An 18,408-nucleotide genomic window follows, 5' to 3' on the forward strand; every position below is an offset into this window, starting at 1 on the left:
ATTGCATGTAGCTAGCCCACAATTAATAGGTGTTTGTTTGTTTTTTCACTACCCTAAAACAGTGGCACGTGAGTTACTGGATTCACCACGTGCCCCATGTTCTTGCTATCCAAATTATTCAATGTACTTGTAAAACAGTTTTAATCCCGAAGCAGCCACATATATTTCCAACCGAATAATCAATCCGAACATAATAAACTGAAAACTAAACTGATAAACATCCCAAAATAGTTATTTGGTTGTTAGCTTTAATTAAATGACTAGTTTTATTATATTGATGATTCAAGTTGTTTTATATATCGACTCTCTATGTTTCTTTTAGTTTTTTTAAATTGGTTATGATGTTATCCAATTTTAAGTTCAACCGGCTCGACTGATCTAACCAATGAATCGTTAGATCATTCGACTTGAAAACTTGTGTTTTTTTTCAAAATGTTGTACACAAGTGATACAACGTCCTTCAATCATGAGAAACCATTAGACCACCAACTAATCATGTAAAATTTTTATATGGTGTATTCGGTATTCTAACTAGTCAACAGATAATCTAGACGACTAGCATCCATACCGTAAAAGTTATTTTTACATTGATATCAAATTAAAGTCAACATGTTTGAGAATTACATAGCCACATAATCTTGATAAAAAGGAAACATACAGAAAGGGAACGCGGGGCATTATACTAGTATGATTCTAATATAACGTACGTAGCCAAAATCACATCATAATATATATTGTGGGACTCGTATAGATACTGATACATCCACTTAGCTTGATGTTTGCGACTTGTGTATTTGGCCCGTTGTATTTGGCCTATCCCAACTACTAAAGAAAATGAATGCAACCCATATTACCCTCATAGACTCCCTTAACATGTTTTCTATTTTCACAATATATATTGATTCAATATGTAACATAAATCTCACTTGCCCATCTTGAGGACCCACAATATCGTTGGTCCAACACAACTTTAAAAGGTTTATCGTTAAATATATATAAACTGGAAAGAAGTTTAAATACATATTTTTGGATCTAATTACCAAAAACCCTATAATCATTACACTTTGCTTGCCTCTATTATCCCATCGACCTCAACCATCCACGTTATTCAAACATATTTTATACGTTAGTATTCATGTCACGTTAACTTTTATTTCTTTGTTGAGAAATGTCACATATCTACTTTATCTTCGTGGATTAATTCCCTCTAGAATTATAATATCTTGCCCATTATCTACTTCTTTTTATATATTATCTATTATCTAATATATATAATTTACAAGTTTGGTGCCGCTAAGTCGTCATTGGGCCACTTAGCGGCACCTTACTTGCCCACACAATTTTGTTTTTTGTTTTGTTTTCGCTTTGTTAGCGTGACGAAAATCGACCCAATTCGCATAGACTCAACGTCTCAACGTCCGGGACCGACAACGTTTAGTTTTACCAACGCCCGAGTTTACCGACCAACATCACCCTACTGGTCCACTGAATTTTTATATAATTTTTTTTCCCTTTTTAGCTCTGGTACCGTAACGTACATAGCCGAAACCGACCGAATTCATGTCTAGTTACCGTCTCAATGCCCGGACTGACAACACTTGGTTTTACCACTGTCCGGGTTTACTGACCAAACAAACTTCGTTTTTAATAATTTATCCTTTTTATATGCTAATTTGACGAAAATATATTTTTTGAACGCTAAGGTTTTACCAATGGTGTCTATATCGTAAAGAACATAAACGATACTAACTGAATTCGCATCAACTCACCGACATAACGCTCGGTTTTACGAACACCCAGGTTTCAACGTTGAGGTTTTTTCTAATTGCCCCGGCACAACACGCCGAGTGAAAATCTAGTTCTTACTAATTAAACAACTTTTGTTTGTCACAGTTTACAACATTATTGGTAAGTACATGAATATTGTACAAGTACAAAGTGAGGCAAGTTTATACATTCCAAGACAAGACATGCATTTATATTGATTATTGAATATGTAAAAGTTTTCACGTGGTTCGTTATTACAAGAATTGTTTTTTTATTTAAATAAACATTACTCATAAATATATATATTCAAAAGTTATAGGCTTTTGAAGAAACACTAAGTGACTCCGGCAGATTAAGGATAATCTTAGGGTTAAGTAGATGTTTCCCACGAGGGTTAGGTCCGGCAAAGATGGTTATTCTTCTCAACCTGCAAAACAGACACTGTAAGCTCGTCACTGAGAAGGGAGGGTTGGGTTCCTCCTTGTGACCACCCTCCGGCGTGAGAATCAGACTAGGTTGCTCTGAATATAAGTGTATATAGAGAGAAATAGCTAAAGAGAAGATGATGATACCGTTCCAAGGTGTTGGAGTATTTATAGCCGAAGGTAGGTTTCCAAGCAGGTACGGCCAGCTGTATAATATTCCTTTTCCACCAACTATGGGCTATGTTCGTGCCACGATGGGAGTTGGTGGGTAGGCAGCGGCTGATAGTGACATTTTGTACTGGAGCGTGCTCCTCCTCGTATATTGTCGGTGAGCTGTCACCCTGTGATTGGTTCATGGGTTGCTTTTGCCAGATCTTGTCTATTTGTCCATACCTTGGTAGGTATAGTACAAAAGATCTTCTAGAAGCGTACGGACTGGCTCTTTTGGGCGGGAATATTCCCGCCCTGCTCATTCCTTCTTCAGGTGACATTATTGAAGTATAAGAGTTAGTGCCTTATGCGTGTAGCCTTACTGTTAGTGCGGGTAGCCTTCCTTCTTGGTTTGTACCCACAGCTGCGGGGACAGGCAGGGTACTGTACCAAAGGAGGCTTTCCTGCGGGGACAGATGGCTTACTACGTGTAAGGTCTTCATCTCTGAGCATGGTGGGTCCTGCGGATCTAGTTGGTCTATGTGCAGACGTACCTCTTCAAGGTGAGTCTTGCGGGTCCAACTGGGCTTTGCGGGGACCTACCTCTTCAAGTCCCCCCAGTCCATTGTTCTTCTCATGAATTGTTAATAAATGAGGTGAACTTTTGGACTTTAAGCAAGGGGTTTTAAAGAGGGGTTTTCGTTTTTTAAGGTTTTCCGTGGGGATTCTTCCCGCAGTTTTCCTAATGTCACTTGCAGAAATTCCCGACTTTTCTGCCTGATCTTTGGGTATGATGCGGGTAGGTGTGTAACCTCCTCGCAAGTCGGGAGCGTTGAGTTTCACTTGTATAGATTCTCCGAGGTTTTGGTAGTTTTAGACATAGTGATCAGTTATGTTAGACAACCAATTCCACCTTGAAGCTTCAAACAATCTAGTTCTCAACGTTCCCGCCATGCGGGGATGTTATTTCTCTTTCCGCAAGCATGGCCCATAAGGTCCTTCTTAGCTTCAATTCCCTGCAAGTGCTAAGTATGTGAAGGGTTTCGCCTTGACACTGTACCCGCACTTGTCTTACGGTTTCTTGCTTTCCAAGGTAAGGGGATATATTCCCTCTTATTTTTGAATCTTTTTGAATCTTTTTGGAATTCGGAGAGTTGGTGAAAGGATAAGGACATTCCAAACGGTTGAAGGGACGTTGGCGTCTTCTGACGGTTTCAGGACGTGCAGGAAGTTATGACGACGTGACAGCATGTGGTCAATCAGGACGATTTTTTCAGGCGCGTGGGCGCGAGTTTTATGGTACGCGCCCTTTTGACACCTGTTGCCAGCTTGCTTTATCCACACGTGTCGTCGTGTCATTGCTCCTGCGCCTTCTCTCTCATCCGCATTAAATTCATCGCATTCATTGCGATGAGTATATAAGGGGGAGAGGGTGTATTTCATCCATCATCTTCACTTCACTCTCCTTTTCCTTTTAAGCGATTTCCAGCAAATACTCATCTTTTCCGACGAGCATTCTCCTGAAACCGCTTTCTTAACACTAAAAAATGTCTTCTTCTACTCATGACCCAGAGGTTAACGTCGAGGAGTCCGACGTTTAACTCGAGAACCCGACGTCTACGTCCGATAAGGACGATAAGAGTACTGCTGGCGAGTGTCAGTGTACTCTTTCTGTCGATGTATACCATTACATCGTCAAGAAGTTCCTGCTGGAGCTTTATGAGCCAGAGTTTCCGGAGGCCAACCAGACGGTGTACGATGCCCCTAAAGGCAAGATAGGGGTTTACGCTTCGTTCTTCCTATATGGGAATCTAAGATTCCCATTAACGAAGTTCGTATACCGTGTTTTGGAGAAACACGGTGTTCATCTGACAGAGGTGCACCCAATGGCAATTGCCAAAGTTCGCCATTTCGAATGGGTGTGCCGTATTTTGGGTATCGAGCTTCGAGTTGACCGCCTGATGACCTTCTATACTTGGAGGTGCATCCAGGGTTGGTATACCCTTGTCACTCGGATCAAGGGTTTGAAGATCTGCGCTACTGAGCGTAGTCTTCGTTCTTGGAAGCGGGAGTTTTTCTACATTTCCGCTCGTGTCGTTCCCATCGCGATGACGTTCAAGAATGGGAGGGCACTTCCTAACCTTCACGCCTCCAACTACCAGGAGACGGAATGGTTCACCAAGATCTCCCAGATTCAGACTCCGGTTTATCGCTTCGCGGAGTCTGGGATGGTGATGCTTGGGATGAGCCGCGTGTGGAAGGATGCCGGGTCTGGGACGCCGCAAATACCCATCGTTCTCGAATACGGTTTGAACTATCTTCCTTTTGGTATGCCCCGTCTTTTGTGTTGGTTTAGGGTTTTCCTTCTAACATTTTTATCGTTTTTATTTCAGAAGGGAACAACTTACATTCGCTCTTGCACCCGCGGGAGACTGGTGGTCCCGCACGGTTGGGTACTCGTGATCTCGATGAGAACGAGTTGCCCATTTTGGAGCAGACTGCGGATAGATTCGTAGAGGTCTACCTGCCAGGCCCCGAGATTTTAAGCGCCACTCGGCCAGGTAAGGAGTTCTTTAATCCCCGTCCTCTTCATGCTCAAACTTCTGCTGGAATTCCTCTGATCTTGTCATCTTCTAATGAGGAATCCGCAGATGGGCCTTTTATTGTAAGGAAGAAGAAGGCGGCCGGCGTGAAGGGCAAAACGAAGGTTGCTACCTTCGTTGACCTGTGGAATCAGTCTGATTCCGAGACTGAAAGTGAGGAGGCGGCGGGGAACCTTGGTGGTGGTGACGAGGCCATTGTCTCAGAGGTTGAGACAACGGCTGTCACTTCCGAGCCACCAAGCGCTGCGAAGGTGACTGGCGTGAAGAGGCCAGTTTCATCGGGTCCATCTCCGCCTGTCAGGGCTTTCAAGATCAAGAAAACCAGTAAGTATACTTTTTTTGTACCTTTTCCGCATTTCCTTCCGCCTTTGTTTTTTATATCTTTTGTTTTTCTTCATGCAGGAGTGGACTTATCTGCTTTCGAGAGCGGTGCGGGAGGAAGCGGTTCAGGACCCACGACGATAGGTTTGGTCAACCTATCCGAGGTGATGACCCAGGCGGTTGCGCCTGTTTCTGGTACTGGTTCAGTTGCTCATACTGTTGAAGCAACTGTTCCTGTTATGACGTCATCTGTCATGGCTGCTGTGCCGACGATGGCGTCCAGTTTCGTTGCTGCGTTGAGCAGTTCAACTTCTCCGCCGACCGTCAGTGCCATCTTTACTACATCCTTCACAGGACCGGCGGTGACTTTTTCTGTGAGCTCATCCGCAGCGGCTACCACGGTTATGAGTTCATCTCAAATGAGTTCATCTCCGATGGTCTCTACCTCAGTGGCTTCTACAATGTCACATTCGGCGTCAGCGAATACCTCGTCCTTGGCCGGTTCTTCAGGTATGTTTAGAGTTGGGACCTCTAGACTTACCTCTATTGATGTGGGAGTCCAATCTTTGCCTCCTTCCCATCTCCTTGACCTCTTGGATGGATATCCTTTAGGTTCAGGTGATGGGTTTAGCGGCTATCGGCCTGTTATCGACCCTACAGGTGCGTGGGGTTATTTTGGCCTTTTATCCATCCTTGTCATTTTTTCCTAACTGTTTTCTGTTTTCGCAGTTTCGGATTCCAATGAGGTCTATGCCCCAAGGTGGAATATCCGCCGAGGGACAACTCTCAGGACGGCTGCAGACTGCGTCGACTGGGCGCGCCATGCCGCTCCAAGTGGTGCATTGGGGGAGGCCATGGTTAGTTACCAGGAAGGCCGGTTGTCCACCGAGCTCCGAATTCTACTCGCCCGGATGCAGCCGCGTGTCGAATTACTTTGTCGTGAAAACGATAAGTTAAAGACTGCGCGTAGCTTGGAGGGGGCTCAGGTGCGATCGCTGCGGGAGGAGAACAAGAAGCTTGCCGCCACCGCTGCTGAGAAAGAGAAGGCCTTCAAGGATCTTGAGGCCGAAATCCAAGCCAGGCATGAGGCCCGTTCCAAGGCTACTCAAGTTGTTAACGACCAGCTTAGGTTGGCCAAGGAAACTGCGCGAAATGCTACTGAAAGGGCCTCCAAAGCTGAAGCTGTTGCTGAGCCTCTACGCGCTGAAAATGAAGAACTGAAAGCTAAACTGGAGAAGCTTCAGCAGGCTCATGAGGCTTTGGCTCTGGAGGACGCCAAGAAGCTACAGGAGCTCTTGGATAAGAGGGGTGTGCTTGACCGAACTGAGCGCAAGCTTAAAGGCGTTGAGGAGGCTGCCGCAAAGGAGGTGTTGCTAGCCAACCTTAGCAAGAATGAGGCCAAACGCGCCCGCAATCAAGCTCAAGCTACCCTTCAGGAGGCTCTGTCCAATAAGGATTGGCTTCTACGAGAAGCGTTGCCGCAGGTACGCATAGCTCCATTATCCTTTGCTTTTTGCTCTTTTTCTTTATACTTAGAAAAGTTTTTTTTTTGTAGGTTGTGCATCGGATTTTCGCGAACACATCCTATGATGATGCCATGAGTGCAGCCCTCAACGCTTCTCATGAGGATGGAGAGAAATCTGGTTTCTTGCTTGGTCTAGGATTTGCAGAGAAAGGCATCCCGCCTTCCAAATTTCCTCTACACGATGTTGACACTGAAGCTGCCTATGACCAAGCTGTGAACCAGTATGCTGCTTTCTCTCATCCGGTTGTGGAGAAGGTTAATGAAGTTGCTGCTGCTGATGACGGGCTAGCTGTTCTCAAAGCTTTCCTCGAACCGCCGCAGCCGACTGATGGTGCGGGTTCAAGTAGGTTTGGAGGAAGTGGCCCCGAAGCCTGAATCTTCAGAATCCTCTAAGTTAGGATAAATTTGTACTTTTTGTAGGCGGGTAGATACCTAGCCATTTTGTAATGTTTGAACAGCTTTTAATGTGAATATAAATGTTTTGTTAACGCCTTTCCTTGTAAACATTATATGATTTGCTCATGCATATTTTAGTTTAACTTAGCAGTTTTCTAAGTGTTTTGAATAAGTTAACCTTTCGACGCGTGTCAGATAATAGGTTAATGTTTTGTTTCCTCTATCATGATTGTGCGGGTAGAACCGTCACTTTCACTTAGTATGATGACCAAACTTCATCTATGTCTGACCTGCGTGAAGGTTTTCCTCATCTTCCCATTAGAAATTTTTACTGTTTTTTGTGTTTATGCGGGTTGTGCCGCTTTCCACACGGAACGACTTACTTCCTTCCTCACTTATTTATGCGGTGAATACCGGCATATCAGTGTGGTCAGTTAATAAGTATAAAGGTAAGGCTATCAACATCAATGTGATAAGGAGAATCATTTCCATTAGAAGTGGCTCTAGGCCTGTTCGTTACAAGAGTGGAATTGATCTACATGTAGCATCTGCGTAATTGAGCTCCATTCCATGTTCTTGGGATGGGGGTGCCATCGAGCCTTTCGAGCCGGTATGCGCCCTTTCCCAGAACTTCTTTAATAATGTATGGCCCTTCCCAAATCGGGGCCAGCTTTCCTGGGCGCTCCTGGTTCGAAGCCTCGTTGTTACGCAGTATGTAGTCTCCGACATTGAAGTTGCAGAGTTTCACCCGCGTGTTGTAGTACTTTTGCATTTGTCGCTTGTAGTTCTCTTCTCGCGCTGCGGCTAAGTCTCTGCGCTCTTCGGTTAGCATAAGGTCTAACCGTCTTTCCGCATCATTGTCTTCTGGTTGAGTTATGACTCTTGGTGAGGGTAGACCAATCTCGATTGGAACCATGGCTTCAGTGCCATAGGTGAGGCTGAACGGGGTTTCGCCCGTGCTTGCTTTTTTCAGCGTTCTGTTTGCCCAAAGGACATGTGGAACTTCGTCCACCCAGCCGGATCTATGCTCCAAGAGTCTTTTCTTTATGCCGTCGACGATGCTCTTGTTTGCCCTTTCCACCTCACCATTACCCTGCGGGTGTGCCACTGAGGCAAAGGTGTGGGTGATTTGAAGCTCTTTCAGCCACTTTTGTAGCTTCTGGTCAGCAAAGTTGGTGCCGTTATCGCTCACCAAATTCTGTGGAAGTCCAAAACGACAAATAATAAATTCCCAAATAAATTTTTTGATATGTTTTGCGGTTGTTTGGGCTAGGGGTTTTGCTTCTATCCACTTGGTGAAGTAGTCGATGGCTACCACTAGGAACTGAACGTTCCCTGCTGCTGTGGGAAATGGGCCCGTCACATCGATGGCTCACTTCTGGAATGGCCATGAAGAAGTGACTGGAACAAGTTCGTTCTTCGGGCGATGCGTGTTGGGTCCGTAGAGCTGGCAGGACCTACATTTTCTGATGTAGGCCAGCGCATCCGTGTGCATCCCCTGCCAAAAGTATCCCGCGTTGTTTAGCTTAGCTACAACTGCGCGTGGACCTGCGTGTATCCCACAGATGCCTTCGTGTACTTCCCTTAGGAGGTAGTCGGCATCTTGGTTGCCAACACATCTGAGGAGTGGGCCAAGAAAATTACACCTGTAAAGTATGTCATCAATGAGTTGATAGTTTAGTGATTTACAGCGTATCTTTCTTGCCTGTGTCTTTGACTCTGGTAGTACACCCGTTGCAAGGTAATTTATGATTGGCGTCATCCATGTTTCCGTACCGGTTTGGATGACACAAATTTCCTTGTGCGGGACTGATGGTGCACCAAGAAGTTTAACGCGGATGTCCTTTCCCAAGTGGGTGAAGGCCAACGATGCAAGCTTGCTTAACGCATCCACAGATTTGTTTTCGCTTCGCTTGATGTGCACAACTTTGCAATCGTTGAAATCGCGCATAAGGGTTTTTGCTTGTGCGAGGTACAGGGCCATTGTGTCGTTCACGGCCGTGTACGTCCCGTTTATCTGGTTGGCTACTAGCATGGAATCCACGTGGGCTTCCAAGTTTTTCACTCCCATCTTACGCGCAATTCTTAATCCGGCCAAGAATGCTTCGTACTCCGCTTCGTTATTCGTGCTTGGGAAATCCAGCCGAATAGCGTAAGTGTATTCTTGGCCTGCTGGGTTAGTTAGTTTCAACCCTGCGCCTGAACCCTCGTTGTTGGCTGCTCTATCAGTGTAGAGTCGCCAGACATCGTTAATGTCTTGTGCTGGGGAGGGTTGAGCCTCTTCCTGGCACTCTTTTTCCCGCGAAGCGGGGACTTCTGCAATAAAGTCGGCCAAGACCTGGCCTTTTATGGCTGTTCTTGGCTTGTACTTTATCGCGTATTCTCCCAACTCAATTGCCCATTTGGCTAGGCGCCCTGATAACTCAGGTTTTCCTAGAACTGCAAGTTTGAAGTTGGTGAGAATGGTGATTGGGTGGCCTTGGAAATATCGTCTTAGCCTGCGTGAAGCCTGTACAAGCTCTAAGACTAATTTTTCCAGGGTGGAGTACCGGGTTTCCACGTCTGTTAAGACGCGGCCTACATAGTAGATGGGCATCTGGATGCCTTTTTATTCTACTAGTAAGACTGCCCCGGTTGCTCTATCTGTGGCGGAGAAGTAGAGAATTAATTCCTCCCCCACTTCTGGTGCTGTGAGTGTTGGGAGTTCGATCAAGAGTGACCGAATCTCTTGAAAAGCTGCTTCCGCTTCTGGTGTCCAGCGGAAGTGCGTTTTCTTCAAGCAATTTCTCAATGTTGACACGAATGGGAACGACCTATCCGCATGGTTTGCCAAAAAGCGGTTAAGTGCGACTAGTCGTCCATTCAGTGTCTGAGCCTGTTTGATGGTAGTAGGTGATTCCATTTTCATAATGGCTTCGACCTTTACAGGGTTCGCTCTGAAGCCATCTTTGGTAACGATGACTCCTAAGAACTTCCCTTCTTCCATCCCAAAGGAACACTTGCTCGGGTTGAGCTTCATGATTATCTTTCTGAGCGTTTTGAAAGTTTCTTCGATGTCTTTCAACATTGCTTTTGGCTCGAGGCTTTTGATGACCAAGTCATCCATGTAAACTTCCAAGTTCCTCCCAATTTGGGCATGAAACTCTTTGTCCATCAGGCGTTGGTATGTGGACCCGGCATTCTTAAGTCCGAATGGCATCATTTGGTAACAAAATGTGCCATCGGGCGTCCAAAATGCGGTTTTATCCTGATCGTCAACAGCCATGTGGATTTGATGGTACCCTTTATACGCATCAAGGAAACATTTAAGGCGAAACGGTGCTAATGAATCTACCTTAAGGTCAATTTCGGGTAACGGGTAACAATCCTTGGGGCATGCTTTGTTTAGGTCTTTAAAATCTATGCACATGCGCCATTGTTTGTTGGATTTCGGTACCATTACGTGATTTGCAACCCATGTTTGATATTTACTAACGCGTACGATGCCTGCGTCAAGGAGTTCCTTGACTTGGGTTCTACACGCGTTAGCCTGTTCAGCACCCATTACGCGACGCTTTTGTATGACCTGCGCAAATGCCGAGTCACACTTGAGCTTATGCTCAGCCTTACTTCGAGGTACACCAGTCATGTCAGCTGGTGTCCACGCGAAGATGTCGGCATTTTTGCAACAAGCGTTTGAGTAAGGTGCGTGTGGGGTTAGTGATCGTTGGGCCAATGGTAACAGCCTGGTCAGGGTATTTTCCATTGAAGGCCCATTCTTCTGGTTCAGAGGTGGTTGGTTTAGCCATTTTTGGTTTGGGTTTGGATGAGACAGTTGCGATGCATACCTGGGGAATGCCCATGATCATAGCAACGCCCTCGGCTGTTGGCCATCCCATCATCCCATGGACCGAAGACACCACGGCATTAAATCTTGCCATCCCATCTCTCCCGAAGAGAATGTCGTATGTGTGGTGTGGCTTCCTCATTACAACGAAGTCCACGTCTTCTAAGCGGGAGTACTTCCCGTCCGTGAAAGTGACGGGGAAGGATAGGATACCCATGGGGGTGTTTGTGCTGCCATTGAACCCTTCCATCGAGGCGTAAACTGTTTCTAGGCGTTATTTGTCTTCGTCGTCTAGCTTGTCGAAGAACTGCCTATACATGACCGTTGACGAAGCGCCATTATCAGCAAGAGTGCGGGAGGTGATGTAGTGCCCCAGCTGGCTTTTAATGACTATGGGGCCTTCTTTGTTGGGCCCTCCTGGCACACGCGGGAAGCGCACTTCAGCTTCCTTCCACGCACTTGGCTCTGTTGTTCGTCGTTTTCTTCCTCTGACGTTGCCATGAACCATGTGAATGCTGATGTCGACCGGTTTTCGTCCATTGCCCTTGTACCGATTGTCATTCCTCCCTCTGTTCTTGATTGACGCCACGAGGTGTGTGAGTTTCCCATCTTTGACGAATGTTTCGACGATATCCTTCAAATATGTGCACTCCTCCGTGGTGTGGCCTTTTGTCCCGTGGAAGTCACAGGATTTGCTCTGATCAGCGTTATGACGCTGTCGGAATATTGGAGCCTTTGGCCATGGGAGCTTCTCGGTGGAAAATATCTCGGTGACGCTTTTGGTGAGTGGCGTCCATCTGGGATTCCGGTTCGACGAGTGCATGTTGTCCCTTCCGCCTAAGAGAGGGCGAGAGCTGGATGAGGTGTCAAAGTTTATCCTTGACTGCCAAATACCAAGCTTCCTCTTTTTATTTTGTCGGGTGGTACGGACGTTATTTTCCCTTGTTCTCTGCGTGTAGAGGTTTGTGCTCTGGGGAAGATTTCTACCCAGTTGCTTCTCCGTTTCGGCAAAGCGTTTAGCTGCCGTCATGATGGCATCCCACGTGGATGGCATGCCATCTTTACCTGTCAACGTGCGGATGAGCTCTGGGTACTCAGCGCCCTGGATGAAAGCGGCGCGAACAAGATCTTCGCTTATAGTGCCCAGACTTAGCTTCTTTGAGTTGAAGCGAGTGATGAAGTCTAGCAAAGATTCGTCTTCCTTTCGGATGCAGTTGAGGATCGTCCATTGCTCTTCAGTATATTTTCTTTGTTGACTGAAGTGCTGGCTGAACTTGTGCTGGAAGTCTGCCCAATCATAGATGTGGTGGACCGGTAAACGATCAAACCACGCTCTGGCTGCCCCCACGAGCGTCATCTAGAACATGTAACACCATGTGGGTTCCGTCCAATTACTGACGGTTGCCCCCGCTATAAATCTGTTCAAGTGATCGTCCGGGTCAGATATGCCATCGTAAGTGCCTATGTTGGACATCTGTTTGGCACTCTTTGGAGCGATTGCTTCCCCAATGTCCCTTGCAAATTTGGATGTTCCCGCATTCGCAACAGTTGGTCTGAAAGTTTTGGAGAAGTCACGTGGGTTTCCCCCCGTGTTCTTTGGTTTGAAGGTTCCCTCGAAATTTCTTCTCGAGTGGAAGTCTGCTTCTTTACGCTTCCCTTTCGCCTTATGACGAGGGTTTGCGTCACTGTCAGATTCTTCCCAATCTTCATCATCCAAATACTCGCAATCATTGCTCATCTTGAGCTGTTGTCGAGTGCTTCCGAATTCGCCATTGGCCTGTTGGAGTGAACGTAAACGTTCGTCCAACTCGGCTTGGAATTCTTTCTGACGTGCTTCCGCCCAAGCTTTAACTTGATCTAGTGTTTGTCGGGGAAGCCTCATCTGTTGTTTCTCCAACTGGGTATCAATGAATCCCAGGGGAGGATTGTTTACTGCACTTGCCCCGGCTTGGGTAACCGGGGTAGTGTTCGTAAAAATCGTTTATTCACCGGTGTTCCCCCCAGTAGCTGGGGTTGTGGTTACCGGAGTTTCTTGGTCACTCGGTGGCTTTGGCATCGGAGTAACCTTAACCATCTTTCCAGAAGTTTGAAAAAACTGAGAAAAAGAAGAATTAGTTCTAGCTTAATGCACGGATGGCGCCAATGAAGAAACACTAAGTGACCCCGGCAGATTAAGGATAATCTTAGGGTTAAGTAGATGTTTCCCACGAGGGTTAGGTCCGGCAAAGATGGTTATTCTTCTCAATTTGCAAAACAGACACCGTAAGCTCGTCACTGAGAAGGGGGGGTTCCTCCTTGTGACCACCCTCCGGCGTGAGAATCAGACTAGGTTGCTCTGAATATAAGTGTATATAGAGATAAATAGCTAGAGAGAAGATGATGATACCGTTCCAATGTGTTGGAGTATTTATAGCCGAAGGTATGTTTCCAAGCAGGTACGGCCAGCTGTATAATATTCCTTTTCCACCAACTATGGGCTATGTTCGTGCCACGATGGGAGTTGGTGGGTAGGCAGCGGCTGATAGTGACATTTTGTACTGGAGCGTGCTCCTCCTCGTACAATTGTCGGTGAGCTGTCACCCTGTGATTGGTTCATGGGTTGCTTTTGCCAGATCTTGTCTGTTTGTCCATACCTTGGTAGGTATAGTACAAAAGATCTTCTAGAAGCGTACGGACTGGCTCTTTTGGGCGGGAATATTCCTGCCCTGCTCATTCCTTCTTCAGGTGACATTACTGAAGTATAAGAGTTAGTGCCTTATGCGTGTAGCCTTACTGTTAGTGCGGGTAGCCTTCCTTCTTGGTTTGTACCCACAGCTGCGGGGACAGGCAGGGTACTGTACCAAGGGAGGCTTTCCTGCGTGGACAGCTGGCTTACTGCGTGTAAGGTCTTCATCTCTGAGCATGGTGGGTCATGCGGATCCAGTTGGTCTATGCGCAGACGTAACTCTTCAAGGTGAGTCTTGCGGGTCCAACTGGGCTTTGCGGGGACCTACCTCTTCAGTTCTAGTTTGACTAAAAACAAAGAAATTTGTCTTTTGAAAAAAGTAAAATAAATATACCAATTAAAATGAAAAGGAAAAGACCATATCATCGTGTTTTTTTTGGGAATCAGACCCTTAATCTAACACACAAACACGAGATTGAACAACTTGTTCGACTCTTTTTATTATTATAAACCAAGTACATTAATTACAATACCCCTAACCATCTATTTGTACTTAAAACTTTAACTTGCTCACCAAGACTTCTAATTATACTCAATTTAGGAAACCAAATAAATATAAATAATAAAATCTTATTCCTAATTAAAATATATAAAAACTCAACAAATAATTCACCAAGAATTATCTATAACCCGTTTGATCTTTATCTTCTAAACTAGTTTTTATCTCCCGTATTACGGGGGGTTGTTTTATATTGTTTGTTATAATATTTATTTATTTTTTGAATTTATATATTTTATTGTATGAAAGTTAATAATATATTTATGGTTTAATGATAAATTGTTTCACAAATAAATGAGATGTTATAACCCAGTTTAAAAGCTATATGGTTTTGATGAGACCTAAGACCCGTTTATTTTTATTACTATAAAATTGGTTTTTTTAATTATAAATAATATTTATAAAATTTAATAATATACTTATGGTTTGATGAGACCCAAGACCCGTTTATTTTTTTTACTATAAAATTGGTTTTTTAATTTAAATAATATATATATATATATATATATATATATATATATATATATATTGAAATAAATAAGATATTACTTTTTAGCATATCCTATTTTATAGGATTTTTACATCAATAATTTGGTGAGAATAATTTTTTATTTAATGAAATGTTATAACCCGTTTAAGGAATATCTGGGTTTAGTAAGACCCATATCCATGAATTCGGGTCAAATGCATGAGAAGCCTCCATTTAAAAATCAAACAAATCTGGTGACTCCAAAAAAAGCGGGAGCGACCATATCGCGACACGTAGGATTTTTATGTTTTCGTTTATATATATTATATTATAGATTCAAGATTAACGTCTTCATTCTCCCCCTTAATCTTGAATTGAACCCGTTTCTTAGACATCCATACCATGATCGACAAATCAATACCTCTTTGTTTTATCGAAAATTGCTTCCGTGGTTTTATTGTTTTGTGATTAAGGAATTACAAAATTACCACAAAAGTCAAAGGCTTAAAATTTAGTGCAGCAGGTGTCAAATGAAGGATTACCGTTTGTGAAAAATAGAAAGTTATAAAAACTTGTCACAAAATAAGGATTTGGGTTACTGTGTTGTAAGCAAGAACCTTATTTTTGGCGGCACGAAGATTTTAGGGCTTGATAGAGTTTGTAATAAGCTTTTTTGAGTGAGATTTTCTGATTAATATAAACGAGAGTTAGTCGTTTAATTCGTATGTTTGATTATCGATCCGAGACTTGATTTTTAACTATTATCAAATTTGTCAACACATATAGTTCAGCAATAAAACACCATGTTTAATTACGGATTTATATAATTTATTACCTTAAACGTTTTAAAACTATTTATGTAATATTGTCAAATTGGGATTTTTAATACAACTTAAATAACTTGTTTTTAATATAGTTTTCCAAAACAAATAAAGGAATACATATAAAGTCGTATTGACAATATTAGACGTTGATGTTCTTAGAAGTAAGGTAAGAACCAATGATCGTGAAATTTTATTTATTGCCGTGATAACAAATAATATGAAATACCTGGTAAAACTATAATAAGATGTAAGATATAATATAACTACAAACGGAAACATTTATTTGATTTTGAATTCAGATAATTGTGTCATGGGCTACACGCAATGCAAGCTAGCAAGAGAATCGCAGAAGAAACACCGTCGTTTTCAAGATGAGACGAGCTTCTTTTGAACTTTGCGGTGTTGCCTTTGTTATATTGCATTATCATCTCTTTCTGGATCACTGGTTGCCGGTGGTGATGGTGATGATGGTGATTTTTACCTTTGTGTCGTGTTTTCTTTGCTTGTTCTACCTTTGAAACCATCTTCTCAAACCTTATATATATATATATTTTTATGAAAATATTTGAGGATTCGATGTATTTGTGCATGTGGAAAAGCATCCAATGGGTTTATATAGCCAATGAGGCTAACTATGCTTCGGTGTGAAGTTACCTTACTGCCTTTTTGGAACTATGCATTTATTTTCTAGAGTTGGATTCGATTGATGGATCATGTGCTTGGGATAAATCAATGTACCATTATTTGGATGCAAATTAGTTCTTTATTCTTATTATAATGACGCATAAGCCTTTTATTTTGTTGTTTTGATTTATGAGTTTATATTTTGGGTCTTCATCTTCAATCATTTGTCTAAACAAATCCAAGTATTTATAATTTCTATTTAAAACTTTCTTAGTTGTAGTAGTTCAGCAAAACAATAGATCGGAATTAATTGTAGTGCCGTAATTGTTTGCTTCTAGAGTTAACTTGTAAACCATAAAAAAATCTGCTCAACACGGTCGACCTATAATTTTTATTTACAAGAATTTTTTTTCACATAGTGAATTGGGATCACACTACACGTATTACACATAAATATGGAAATTAGATACTAGACACTATTTGTAAAGAATATATTAGTTAGAATTTATTGTAATATAATTAATATAGTTAAAAAATGCAATTTGGTTAATTATATTTTTTAATCATCATTAGTGTACTCATATTAATAAATGACAAGCTGTTCATTATTCTTGATAACACTAAAAATAATCTATAGTCTCACTTGACTCCGATAAGCTAACACTGGAATTTCCTCCTATATCATCAAAATCATTTATACACGTCTACATGTTGAATCAAGTGTGATAATAATATGACTTTATAGTCTAAACGTCGTTTTTATAATATACAAACCAAATGGCATAATTTATGATTAAATGTTATAAGAGGTGTTGTAAATTATAAGTGTCTTTTTTAATCTATATTAACTATTTTAGATATTTTATCTAATAGAAAAGATATTTTTAAGATGATAACTTTAAACCATGTTGCACTATTGTATTGTTTGTCATGTCCACGTCACGGTTTTTATCGGTTTGGATGACCCGAACCCGACCCAACCCAAGTGTCATATGAAAGGACCTTTATTGGGCCAATATATTTGGTTTGATGGAAACAGACAAAAGGATAGGGAGGGAGAGACATTAGACCATCATTCTTTATGCAACCACTCATTGTCTTAGAAAATGGTATGTTGGCCTTTCCAAGGGCAACCATTTTATTAACATTGACCATTTCTTTAATTGATTTTGACTTCTTTAACCCTACCTATCCCATTTAAATTGAAAAAAAAATATGAATAAACAATAATGTACTTATTTCTATAGACTTTTTAGTATAAAATACTGATTTATATTTAGTTTTCTTCTATGTTTCATACACAAAACACTCTTTTCTTTTATACCTATTTATTTCTATCACAAAATTATGAAACACACATAAAACTAACACAAATTTATGGGTTTTGAGTCGAGTCTAAATGAGTTTCGGTTAGGTTCAGTTTAAACATGTAAACACATTTATCTTATTTTTACAAACTTTAAAAGGTACTTTATATTATAACTTTAACAAATTGGATACTTTCCTTTAAATATTAAAAGTTAAAAGAAAAATAAGTATTAGGTTATGTTGTTTAAACTTAACTATTATAAACATTTTATTTTTGGATACAAATCAGTAATGTTAATGTAGTAGGATATTGTGATAAATAACATAAACATAAGTTTAAGGTTAAAGTAGTGTGTGTCTAACACAATTTTTAGATCTGTATGAGGTTTGGATTCTTAAAAATTATATGATTTCGTGTTAGGTTTGACCCATTAACCTCTCTAGCTTCTCATCTCAATACCAAAAGATAGTTAACGACATGCTTCATTTGTTGTAAAATGATAAAGAAAACCATCTTATAAGAACCGAATTATGTCTGACAAGATTTTCAAGTTCGTGGCATGTTAAAGATTTATATAACCTTGTGTTAGGTTACCCATTTAACACCCCCATTTTTAGTCACTTACTCACTTCAATACAAAAAAAAAAATAGAAGCAACTTCTATGGTGAGGGAGTGTCGGCAGCACATTCAGCTCGGGCTCAATGCAGACCGTTGATGAAGGCCTACCTCCATATGGAAGAAGTCTATGTCCCCTATAGGCTCATGAACACATGTTTGAGTCCTATCATACATATTGATAATGATCGATCTCTGTATATTTCCCGTAAACCCCTTTACTCTCAATGTATATTTCCCGTAAACCCCTTTACTCTCAAGACTATCTCTGTATCAGTTGACAAGGTACACATCATACGCTGTTTTAAGGTCAATGTACACAATATGCG

The sequence above is a fragment of the Bidens hawaiensis genome, unplaced genomic scaffold (genome assembly GCF_021521415.1).
Source record: "Bidens hawaiensis isolate Kalapana, Puna unplaced genomic scaffold, B.hawaiensis_p1.1 tig00028258_1, whole genome shotgun sequence".
NCBI classification, from domain to species: domain Eukaryota; kingdom Viridiplantae; phylum Streptophyta; class Magnoliopsida; order Asterales; family Asteraceae; genus Bidens; species Bidens hawaiensis.